General features: G+C 40.0%; 1 protein-coding gene and 1 long non-coding RNA gene across 2 annotated transcripts in view; one reads left to right on the top strand and one right to left on the bottom strand.

Moving 5' to 3' along the window:
* Positions 1 to 12,753, bottom strand: part of CPNE4 (copine 4) — a 684,237-nt gene that overhangs the window by 455,800 nt on the left and 215,684 nt on the right. The gene's annotated exons all lie outside the window — the stretch shown is intronic.
* On the top strand, positions 8,845 to 12,443 carry LOC122198332. The gene is made up of 3 exons (XR_006192945.1): positions 8,845 to 9,064; positions 12,054 to 12,220; positions 12,303 to 12,443. It is a non-coding gene; the product is annotated as an uncharacterized LOC122198332 (long non-coding RNA).

Raw genomic sequence — 12,753 nt, 5'->3', positions numbered from 1 at the left:
TTAAGTGTCCGACTCTTGATTTTTGGCTCAGGTCATGATCTCATGATTTGTGAGTTCAATCCCGCGTCTGGCTCTGGGCGGACCGCTCAGAGCCTGCTTGGGATATTCTCTCCCTCTCTCTCTCTCTTTGTTTCTCTCTCTCTCTCCCTCTCTCTCAAAATAAATAAATAAACTTTAATAATAAAGAAAAAAGAAAAGAAAAGAAATGCCTCAGTGAGTCCCTGCCATGAGCTAGAAGCAAGTGATATAGACCTGAACACGTCAGGGAAGGTGCCTGTTCCCCATCTCCCAGAGTTTATAGATGTCAGACGAGAAAGTGCACAAATACTTACTCACCCCAAATGAGATAAATGCCATAAGAGCAGGGTGAAATGGAGTTGCTGAAAGAAGGCCAATGTGGCTGGAGGGTGAGGAGGCATGGTAAGTGGTAAGCACAGTGTGCTGATCCAGGCAGGGGCCAGAGCAAACAGGGCCTTGAGAGCCACGTTAAGGATCCCGGTCTTTATCTTAAGAGCAATGGGAAGCCTTTGAAAGGTTTTAAGCAGGGGGGTGGCATAATCAGATTTGCATTTTTAAAAAGATCACTCTAACTACAGTATGTAGAACCCATGTGGGGGGGGGGGGAGCAGAAAGAAGGCTAGTCCAGCAGACCAAAGGAGAGAAGCTATTAGCTTAGACAAGGGTGACAGCTACACAGACAGTGAAGGACATGATTCTCAGAGATTTATGGGGTAACATACACAGGTCTTGATGATAGATTGACTATGAGGGTGTCAGAGGTGACTCTGACTCTTCTCATTAGCACAACTATAAAAATGGAAGTGTCATCCACAAAGCTGGGGAAACACTGTCCTTATTGCTTCCATATTTTCCGGGCTTATCAAAAATATCCCAATTTCATGCAAGTTTATTCCTTTCCAGTTAATGTACTTTACCAAATCTAAGGCTTTTCCTAGAAATAAATCTGCAAATTAAAAAAAAAAAAAGTTTGACAAGAATGCTCTTTTCCAATGATCACCATAGCCCTTTTCCTAAGTGAGGTACACTCATACAACCATGGATCACCCTAATGCCAGGCCCACTGAGGTTTCATTGTGAATATAGAGTCCCAAAATTCAAAAAATGAATCCAAATTATCTTTCTCTTCATGCTTCCCTTCCTTCTTCCCTTTAGTGCCCATAAGATAGAGACACATGCTTAGGAAATTGCTTATAATTGTGTGCTCTGCTGGCTTACAGTGTGTTGCATTTACTTCCCAGAGTAATGTACTTTTTTGCATGTAAAACAGTGGGGCTTTTCTCCAGCCTCATTGAGGTATACTTGACAAATAAAAACTGTATTTACTGAAGCATACAACATACATTTTAAAAGCACAGTCAGAGCCCACAGGTGCCTGAATGACTGCGGGTGCCTCACAAAGCATGGTAGATGATAAACATGACCTCAAGGTGACAGGCTGCACATTGGGATCCATTATTGTGCATCCAGAGGAAATAAAACTTTTTGGTGGCTATTGAGATCAGATTCAGCACCAACACATAGGAGTTTGGAGTTGACTACAGTCTGATTAGGTTAACTAAAGGCCCCTAAAAGCACTCACGCTTGTTTCAGGCACAAAATGCTGCTTTAGAATAGAACATGGTGAGTTTTCAACCATCACTGTGAGTGGGTCACCAGAAGCTTTGACTACAAATGCACTTATTTTTAAAAACTACATCTTAAGCACTAATGACGGTGAAAACAGAACACAGGTTTGGGGAATCCATAAAACCAAGAGTCTTACCCTCATGGAACTATAATCCACTGGGGAGACAGAATGAAAGAAAACTCAAAACAGAATGAAATTGGTGCTAAGAAGAGAGAGAAGCAATTTTTGTGAAAGGTAGAGGAACAATATATTTTCTCTTACTGGGGAAACAAGAAAGACATTATAAAGACAATGAAATTTGAGGTGGTGATGGCTGGGAAATAAATAAAATTTCAACAGGCAGAAAAAGCCTGCCCATCCCAAGACAACTCAGCCTTCAAACAAAGAAATTTGTGTGTGGGGGGGGTGGGGGGGGTGGGAATCTATATTGTGTCAAAAGCATAAAGAAGCAAAATTGTGTTTGGATTTTAGCAAACAGCAGTGTGGTGTAAATGAAGGTTAGTTGCTCTGGAATAGGTAGGGTCAGAAACAAGCAGAGAAAGTAGAGTCCTGTGCTAAAGAGGTTGAGATGGGAAGCCATTGAAGGTTATGGAGCAGAAGGGCTGTGGGATGATAAGAACAAAGCATATATCAAAGTATTATAAATTTTTAGTCAGAGCTCCTATTCTCTCCAGTTGGTTTGTGATGCTCAAGTTTTCACTGACAACTTTGTACATCAAGGAGACATTTAAAATTCCTTACCTTTGGGGTGCCTGGGTGGCTCAGTCAGTTAAGCATCCAACTCTTGATTTCGGCTCAGGTCATGATCTCACAGGTTCATGAGATGGAGCCCTATTTTGGGCTCTGCGCTGACAACACAGAGCCTGCTTGGGATTCTCTCTCCCCCTCTCTCTCTGCACCTCTCCTGCTATCATTCTTTCTCTCAAAATAAATAAATAAACTTTAAAATAATTAAATAAAATTTCTTATCTTCTTTTATTGTTTTCTGTTTATCATTTAAGTCTCTGTAGACTAATATGACAACATCTCTGAGAGACAAAAACTTATCTGTGTTCAAGTTTCTTTTTTTTTTTTTAATGTTTATTTATTTTAAGAGAGAGACAGAGTGAGCATGGGAGGGGCAGAGAGAGAGGGAGAATCCCAAGCAGGCTCCATGCTTTTATCACAGAGCCCAAGGCAGGGCTCAATACCACAAACCATGAGATCACGACCTGAGCCTAAGTCGGGAGCTTAACCAACTGAGCCATCCAGGCATCCCTATGCTCAAGTTTCTTCAAGAAAAGACATAGGCAGTAAGGAGCAGGAGGTGGTTTGCGAAAGAATAATCTCAATATCTAAATTCTGATTGTGCATAATATAGGGTTTTGGTTTTTTTTTCCTAAAAATGTGTTGGTTTGAAGGCCGAGTTGAGTTTTTTTTAGTGGTTAAGTCCAAATGGCCATGGTTGAATAAAAGTAAAATAATTGTCTTGTATGTGGAATAAATGTTATTTAAATTCTTTTTCTCTTTAAGATCCCCCAGCAAACACAGAACAAAGCTTTCCAAGGACATATTCAATAAGCTATATAATAGAAATGTTACTTGACTTCAGAACAACAGGGTGAGCACAGAATGAAATATGTGAAAATTTGGGCTTCCTTAATTTCCTTGATCTTTTACTGTAAAACAGATATCTAATTTGGGAATTTATACTTGAAAATGAATTAAAATACTCATTGGTATCCCTTTCTCTTTCTGTTCCAGTATAGTTTGCTTGTCCAGGATATTCACTGATGATGACAGAAAAGGAGGATAATGGAGGTCTAGAAGGTAATGGAGGATAAGGCACAGGCAGAGCTGGAAGAGGTCCCTTTGCAATGGACCTAGAAAGATACAAGGAACTGTAATAAGGAAGGGGGTCCACACAGAAATGTTCTGTTCTTGGGAACCCTCTTGCACTGTTGGTGGGAATGCAAACTGGTGCAGCCACTCTGGAAAAAGTGTGGAGTTTCCTCAGAAAATTAAAAATAGATCTACCCTATGACCCAGCAATAGCACTGCTAGGAATTTACCCAAGGGATACAGGAGTGCTGATGCATAGGAGCACTTGCACCCTAATGTTTATAGCAGCACTTTCAACAATAGCCAAATTGTGGAAAGAGCCTCAATGTCCATCAACTGATGAATGGATAAAGAAGATGTGGTTTATATATACAATGGAATACTACTTGGCAATGAGAAAGAATGAAATATGGCCTTTTGTAGCAACGTGGATGGAACTGAAAAGTGTTCTGCTAAGTGAAATAAGTCATACAGAGAAAGACAGATACCATATGTTTTCACTCTTATGTGGATCCTGAGAAACTTAACACAAGACCATGGGGGAGGGGAAAGGAAAAGAAAAAAAAAAGTTAGCGAGGGAGGCAAACCATAAGAGACTCTTGAAAACTGAGAATAAACTGAGGGTTGATGGGGGGGTGGGAGGGAGGGGAAAGTGGGTGATGGGCATTGAGGAGGGTACCTGTTGGGATGAGCACTGGGTGTTGTATGGAAACCAATTTGACAATAAATTTCATATTTACAAAAAAGAGATGTTCTCTTTCACCTCACTGATAAAAAGAATTATGGATGGTGCTAAAGTTCTAAAGGAAGAACACATCTTCTGTTTCCTTTGCTATGTGAAGCTATGTTGATTGATAAATGGTACCCAGGTTCAGGACCTTTCTCAAAGGGCACAGATAACTTATGATTTTTATGTTGCGCTCAGCATCCTTTTGAAAAAGCAAAAGATGGTCACAGAGAACTACTGTTAGGGGTGGCTATTCAAATATGGGTTGCCCGAGCAGAAAACACACCTGCTTTGTGCACAGAAATGGCAAGAGATAGCACTGCTTAGACAGTGGTGAGCTCAAGCTCTGTGAATCACTAGCATGATTTTGTCTGTGAAGCAGGGCTGTCTCTGGGTCAACTCCAAAATCCTAAAGTGAAGCAGAAGTAGAAATAAAACCCTTGGGTAGAGGATGAGGTCTAGAGAGGTTTCTAGCCCACAGAGAAGATTCTCTCTTTGCAGCACAGTAACTATGAAAAAAAATTGCCTGAAAATATGTTAACAGGCAATGGATTCTCAGTTTAAGATACCACACTTAAAATTGCCTTAATTATTGCCTGAAATAATACCCCCAGCTTTAAAAGAATCATTGATGCACTCCTATTGAAAATCACACCAGAGATCTTTGCTAGTACAAAAATACAAGAAAAAAACAAAGCACACACATTAGAAAGGGAAAAATAACACTGTCTCTATCCTCAGACAAAATGATTATCTGCATAGAAAATCGCAAAAGTCTATTTAAAAAAAAAAGCTATTAGAACTGACAGCAAGCTTAGCAAAGTTGCAGGATACAAAGACTATATTCAAAAAGCAATAGCCTATCAGTATGCTAGCCATGGAGTGAACAATTAACATTTTTTAAAAGCATTATTCACAGTGGTACCTAAAACGTGAAATCTAAATCTAGATGAAGGTCTAAATCTATCAAGATACGCCCACGATTTGTATGCCAAAAGTACAAAATGTTAAAGAGCAAAATCAAAGAAGACCTAAATAAATGGCCATGTGTATGTCCATTTTGTGAATTGGAAGACTTGATATCGTTGTGTAGATTCAACTGGACACCAACCAAAATAGCAAGAAGGTGAGTTTTGTGGCTGTGTTCTGTAAAACATAATCTCACATAAGAAAAAGTTGAAGAGAACTCCCAAGCTTTAAGTGCAATGGAATCACAGTTTTAAATGCCAGCTCCTTGCTTCTCAAAGTGTGGTTCATGCACCACCAGCAGCTGCACCATCCGGCCGCCATTCCACAACTGTTGAACAGAATCTGCATTTTTAACAAGATTCCCAGGCAATTCAATCTGTATGCACATTCACATCTGAGAAGTTAGTGTGATTTTCACCTCCAGTCCTTCCCTCAAACAAATCACTGTTATCCAAAGACTTTTCCCTTATTTAGGCAGCAAAGTGCAAGTAAAGGAAATTAATTAAATTCTTCCAAAGGTTTGTTTATTTCATTGGGAGAGCCCCATGTACTGGAGCCCTATGTTCCGGGCCCCTAAAGCTATCTCTGAGGTCTGAATGAGTTAAAGCAACTACTTAGCTTAATTAACACCTACTCCTCCCTAAGGACCTAAACTTTTAGAGAGTAGCATATACACTGGAGGGAAGATATACAAATGAAAATATATATTTTTTTCTGTAACAAAACTGGCACTTTTAGAGAAAAGCAGTTAATCAATGTTAAAAGAGAAGAAGGATTTTAACCGAAGCACAAGGCCAAAGTTCACTGTCCTCCTTACAGTTCAACTTTTAGGATGCCATTCTTCCTTCACTCCTACCTCACCAAGCAATTTCCTCTAAGGTAGCTTTAATTTTATTTTATCTGTTCTCAAAGTAGAATACACACACACACACACACACACACACACACACACACACACACACCCTTTCAAGGGAATTTTAACATGTGGATATTTCAGGGGTTGAGCCAGGTCTTAGATATTTCTGTAAAATTACCAATATTTTCTTTATGTTTGTGTGCATGTTTTATTTCTAAATCCAGGACCCAGACCTTTTCTCCTTATGGACCTCTGAATGCTACCCTCCCCAACTTTTGCCTCCATATAAAGGTCCTATAGTTGAACATGCTTCTTCACCTTCCTGCAGAACATCCATTCACAAAGCCAGAGAACTAGCTCTGGCCTCACAGATCCTGATAACCTGCATTTTCCTGGACACATAAGCAAGATGTCTCAGGGAGAGAGAAGATACCATAAAATGAGACCTCTCTGGAAGGAAACCAGTTTGTGGAAAGCCTGCTAAGAACATGTAAAATGAGGGAAGCCAGTCAAAACCATTTAGCTCAGAATTGGCCCAGGAGCCTAGCATCATGGGAATCTTCCCAACCTCCTCTGTGGCCTACCATTTCTGAGACATCTTCTACAGAAGGCATGTTGACTGCTTTCTGAGCACATATTATTAAACAGTTGCGTAAACCCTCACCTCAGCATGGTCTCTAAGAAAAGCTCAATTCCCCGGTTCACCAAAAAGATTACTTCTAGCAAATGAATTGCCATCGTGGCATATTCAGCAAGCAGCAGCTCAGAATTTGTGGTAATTGATTGTGTCAAAGAAACATTACAGAGAAACATTATATAGAAACCGCTGGTCAGTACACTAACTCTGTCAGCACCACATGTGTTACAGCAAGGGCTCCATTGACCTCATGCAGCTGAATTTGGGAGAAGTGTCATTCCTGTTCAGTATCTGACATTCATCAGCCTGCTCCATTGTGTAAATATGCTGTTGATCAAGCTAAAACTCAGCTTTTTTTCCCTCTTGAAGTAATTGGCTGTGACTCATCCATTTGAACAGGATACCATGAAATGCTCTCTGTGTTTTGAAGAAATTAAGTGCCTGACTTAATCCATGTGTTTTCCTTTGGAGTTTTAATTATTCATTTCTCCATGAGAGCAAAAGGTTGGATGTCTTGGGTTATTTATAGCTGGGGATTGTGGAAGAACACAGAGAGTAGGAGGAGAGAGAAGAGAACCAAAGGAGAAATTCCATTAAAAATAAAATGAACTCAGGCAGGAAGGCAGAAACGGCTGGAGATGAAAAAGTCAACAAGTAGGAGGAAAAGGAATCCACGCACATGGCAAAGGCAGAGAAAGATGAGCGCTGGAAGGAGAAACTCAATAATGTCAGAATGAGATGGAAAACGTAATAAAGGAAGGAAACAGACAGTGCCCTGAGACAGGCACATAAGAAAATCCTCACCCCTGCAGTGAGGGTTTTTAATATGGTCTGGTACTTTAATTATTGCCTCTCAACTCTGCCCATCATCTGCCTGCAGCTCCCAGATGTGACCTGATCAGATCTGATGGTTCTGTACGAAAGCACAGTTCACGGGTTTGGACTTAGTGTGGAATCCTGAGCCTCCTGAGAATGCACTGTCACAGCCCTACAAGCCATGACCTGTTTTTTCAGTTAGGAGGGGATAATGAAGGAATGGCCCCATCTCTTTGGAAAAGTGTTTTCCTGCCTAGAAATGAAGCAGCCCAAATTTCAGGAGGCCCGGAAAGTTTGTACCAGCATTTTTGAAATATTCCAAACTGCATAAAGCATTTGCTCAAAATTATGGGGTTTTACATGTGATGATGAGAATGGCTGGGTTACACCAAGAACTTTTACACAGAAATAAGAATACAGGGATAAGTCTAGGGTGAAGAGGCTATAATAAGTGCAGACACTGGTATTATTACTAGAAATGCCTCCCACTAATTCAAGTATGCTGAACAGTCCTTCACTCCACCATGGTTTTTTTTTTTTTTTTTTTTTTTTTTTTCAACGTTTTTTATTTATTTTTGGGACAGAGAGAGACAGAGCATGAACGGGGGAGGGGCAGAGAGAGAGGGAGACACAGAATCGGAAACAGGCTCCAGGCTCCGAGCCATCAGCCCAGAGCCTGACGCGGGGCTCGAACTCACGGACCGCGAGATCGTGACCTGGGTGAAGTCGGACGCTTAACCGACTGCGCCACCCAGGCGCCCCTCCACCATGGTTTTGATACAACCTATTTTAATAGAAAGTCTTTGGATTCTAACATCCCTCCAAATGTCTAATTCACTTGTCTGAAAAAAATACTTCCCAGCACATGAAAAGTCTGTTTTTAACCAACAGTGGAAAGGGTAGACCACTAGGGAATTAAACTTTCAGACATTGCAACAGCCACTGTTATCCTAAACATGACAACAAATTTAACAGATCAAACTGCCCAAACGGTCCTCCTCCTCCCGGCTGCACTGACAGGTCTTCAAAGCTGAATATGCTCAATGCTACAAGCAGCAAAGGCAACGGGGCTCCTGAGAAATGGTCTACTTGAGGATGAAGCATCTAATATTCATTTAATTTTCCTCAGTGCTGGCCCTGCTATCTGAAAGCAACGTGACCTTGATAAAGTCTCCAAAATTCTCTGTGCTTTAATTTTATTTGTCTGAATAAAATGAAAGGGCTTACCTAGAAGAGAAAAGGTACATATCTTATAGATAAGAAAACTGAAGTTTCAGGGACCCATAGCTGGATTAGTGGAACTAACACGCAGTTCGATATCTTTGATTTTAAGCACAGAGCTTAATTATGTACAATATGGAGAACATTTTCACAGGTAGAGGGAAGCCATCTTAGGTAGAATGTCCCCTATGCTAACAAGATATGAATATTTTAAAAATTAGCCTAATAACAATAAAGTGGTCAGATTTGACAGGCACTTGAATGTGAGGCCAGAGTGTTAACAAACAGGATCCTACATTTCTGGAGCAATGGTGATATCAGTGACAGAAATAAGAACATTAGGAAAACAGCCAGTTTGGAAATAATAAGGTAAGTTTGATTTGCTGCCTGTTGAGTTTGAAAAGCGGGAAAGCCATACAAAGAGAAACATTTTTAAGGAAACTTGAGATACTGAGGAAAAGATCACGCCTAGATATATCAATTTAGTCATCACATGAGAATAAGTCATTATTGGGGTGCCTAGGTGGCTCAGTCGGTTGAGTGTCCAACTTCAGCTCAGGTCATGATCTCATGATTTGTGAGTTGGAGCCCCTTGTCAGGCCTGGAGCCTGCTTCGGATTCTGTGTCTCCCTCTCTCTCTGCCATCCCCTTCTCATGCTCTCTCTCTCTCAAAAATAAATAAACATGAAAAAAATTAAAAAAAAAAAAAGAATATGTCTTATTGAAACTAAGAGACTACTGTAGTCTTTTAATCAGCCAGGGTCCTTCAGTTGCAAACAACAGAAACTTACTCAAAGCCACTTAACAAAAACAGGTATTGGAAGTACATGAAGTAAATCACAGAATTAAAGGATTTCCGCCCTTCACTATGGACTATGAGCCTGGAAATAAGATCTAGATTCTTATCCTGGCTTTTCCACTCATTACCTGTGAAGTTTTGGCTAACTTACTTGATATTCCTTAGTTTCCTGGTCTTTACAAAGTAAAAGGTAGGACCAATAATACAGAAGATCCATCATAAGTCTGGGATTTTCAAATATTTCCGTTTTCAAGAACTATTTTCTGTGATACTGGGAAAGGGTTTTCCCAGGAAGGAAGAGTGAGGTTTGGGAGAAAATGGAATTAAAGGGCTTTTTCTGTAATTCAGGAGATTATCACTGGGAACGTCCACTAATCTTCTGAGTTCCCTCTCGATAAAGCAATTAGCATTTCTAAGTCATGTAGTCAAACCACAAATAATCTCTTTTCAGAAAGTTCAACAATAGACATAAGAATTCAAATTCCATAGATGTTATTTCCACCATGCCCCAGCTTCTAGAGTTATATATGACAAGTCTGATTTCTTTTTTCTCTTGCCAGTAACTTCTTCCTAGATGGAAGCTTTTGATACTTTATATTTGGGAGAAATCCAGGAGCTTTAAAAGCCTATGCCCAAATGTGTGTCCTTTTAATTTTTTTTTAATTAAGGTCATTCAGAACTCAATAAGGACCTGCAATTTACAGACTCAAGTTTTTCTTCAAAGTAAGGAAATTTTCTCTTATTATTTTTAAAAATAACTGCCTTTCTTCCATCTGCTCTTTTGTGGAGTTTCTACAATGACTATGTTAGAGTCCTCAGACTGTTCTTTGGGTCTTTCAGTATTCCTCATTATTTTAATATTTTTATACCCTTGCTTTGTCTTTGAAATACTTCTTCCCATTCATCTTTCAAGCTACTCTTTTAGTTCTTAATAGCAATTATTTTTTCTTTCAGTTGAATTGTCACATTTTTAATATAAAAATAATTTTATAATTCCAATAACTCCTTTTTTTCTGTAAGCAAATCTTCCTAAATACTCTTTTATTGTCACTTGGTCATCTTGCATTCCTAGTAGCTAAATTTCCCTAGGCAACATCTGTCCTAGATATTCCATTGGGCCATATTCCCTAAGGCTACACAACTATTTCCTTTGACTAATCACAACTGAAAATCTTCCACACTCCTCCTAATCCCCAGCAAATAGTGGAATGTGCAGCAGTCACTGTGGGCCAATATAGCACTGGTCAGTATCTGCCCATCTTTTATTCATTCTCCTAGAGGAAGCCTCTCTGCACCCAGGCCTTCCAAACTACAAGAGCTAATGGTCTCCTAGACTCAGGGATTTGAAGGATCTCATCCTGTCCCCTTCACTTCCTGGAAGTCACTCAGGGTCTAGGAAGATCTATCAGGCTTATCAAAAACCACATGTGAACTCCTTATTAAAGAGGTCCTTTCATCATCTCTCCTTGGTCAACATTTTGGGGTTATTTTGGCCTTTTTTTTTTCACCTGGTCTTTCAGTATTCAGATTTCCTAGAACTTATCTGTCCCAAAGGTGAAGTCCTGAGCTTGCTCTCATATCCAGAAATCCCAGGCAAAGTGGCCTCAATTATACCTCCAGCATCTGCCAGCTTGTCAATCCCAAATGCCACTTGGCTCAGCAGAAATAAATGGGAGGTGAGAGGAAATGATATGAAGAATACACATTCAGGCTACCATCTTCCCATAATCTCTTCCCTTAAGATGTCCCTTAAACTCAAATATTTTTTTAATGCAATTGAATAGATCAAAGTCTAAGTTTCTAAAAGATATAACGTTGGGGTGATTATTCACATTACAGGATAAACTCTGCTTCACAAAATATCACAGTGCAGAGTAGCTAGCACCTCTTTTTTCTTTCAACTTTCTTTTAATGTTTATTTATTCTTATTTTTGAGAGACAGAGCATGAGCAGGGGAGGGGCAAAGAGAGAGAGAGACAGACAGAAACTGAAGCAGGCTCCATGCTCTGAGGTGTCAGCACAGAGCCCAACGTGGGGCTTGAACCCACGAACCATGAGATCGTGACCTGAGCCTAAGTCGGATACCCAACCAACTGAGCCACCCAGGAGCCCTGATAGCACCTCTTTTGAATTCCAACATCCTGGTTAAAAAAAAAAAAAAATCAATAGGTGCTTGGTTTTTCATGGTTATGCCTATCGCAGAAAGAGAAATCCAGGTCAATTTCCCCTCATCCCTCATCAAGGTGTTCTAGATTGTCTTAATACTATCAATTTACCTTTTCATCAAATCAAGAAATTTAGTAGACATGGTTTGATTCAATTTATGCACTGAACAAAGCCTTAACAAATGTGAGCCAGCTTCTATTGAGAGAGGAGGAGCAAGTGTTAATAGTAGGCACAATGGAAGATGGCTGCTTGAGTTAGGTCTCCAAAAAAGTGGGTTCTCCTCTGAGCATTGTGGCATCAGACTAGGGCTTATGGGGGTAGCTTTGGTTTTGGGACTATACACAACTTCAATCGTAACTTGCCTCTTTTCATATCTCTGTTTATAATATTCAGGACACATGCACACCAGGGGCCGGTGTAAAGAGAAGCTGATACTGGGAAGATTCTATTCCAGTGTCCCCACTGGTTGTCCATTGCTTGCATGGAGTATAAAATTCAGGGACTCCCTTCTCAATTCATATGATGAACAGGTCCAGTTCTCTGCTTCTACATAGTACAAGGTCAGCTAGATTGAGAAAGGAAAGACCTGGAGGTAGATATCACCAGGCATTCTTTCATTCTTGTCCTTCTCTGCCACTCCAGGAACTCCAAGAGCATAGAATTGCTGATTTTTCCTGTCTTTGAACTTCAAAGATCCCCTATTGCTGTGGCTACAGGCATCCTAGATAATAATCCATGAGCAAGACGAGAAAACCATGTCCAATCGCTAACCCCACTGTGTGTAGTAATTATCCTATAAGGTAAGTGCTTCTTCCTTCACCCTTACCCCCTTAATTAGGATAACTACCAAGAACTATATGGGGAGAAATATATATTAGCACTACTAAACATTACTTAATGAGCCAATCTGGTCACACAACAGCTTACAAGTGTGTTTTCACTTGTACCAGCAATTTGCACCAGCAATTTCTCCCTGGATATCAAGTCATATAGGGCAGATGCCTCATATCTCCAGCTGTGACCCATTTTTATCCAGTTTTTGAATATGTTTAAAAAAATCGAATTAACTGCCTTCATCTGACAATGCAGGAAA

The sequence above is a fragment of the Panthera leo genome, chromosome C2 (genome assembly GCF_018350215.1).
Source record: "Panthera leo isolate Ple1 chromosome C2, P.leo_Ple1_pat1.1, whole genome shotgun sequence".
In the NCBI taxonomy this organism is placed as follows: domain Eukaryota; kingdom Metazoa; phylum Chordata; class Mammalia; order Carnivora; family Felidae; genus Panthera; species Panthera leo.
The sequence above is the reverse complement of the archived record's forward strand: the minus strand, read 5'-3'. Positions and strand labels throughout refer to the sequence as shown.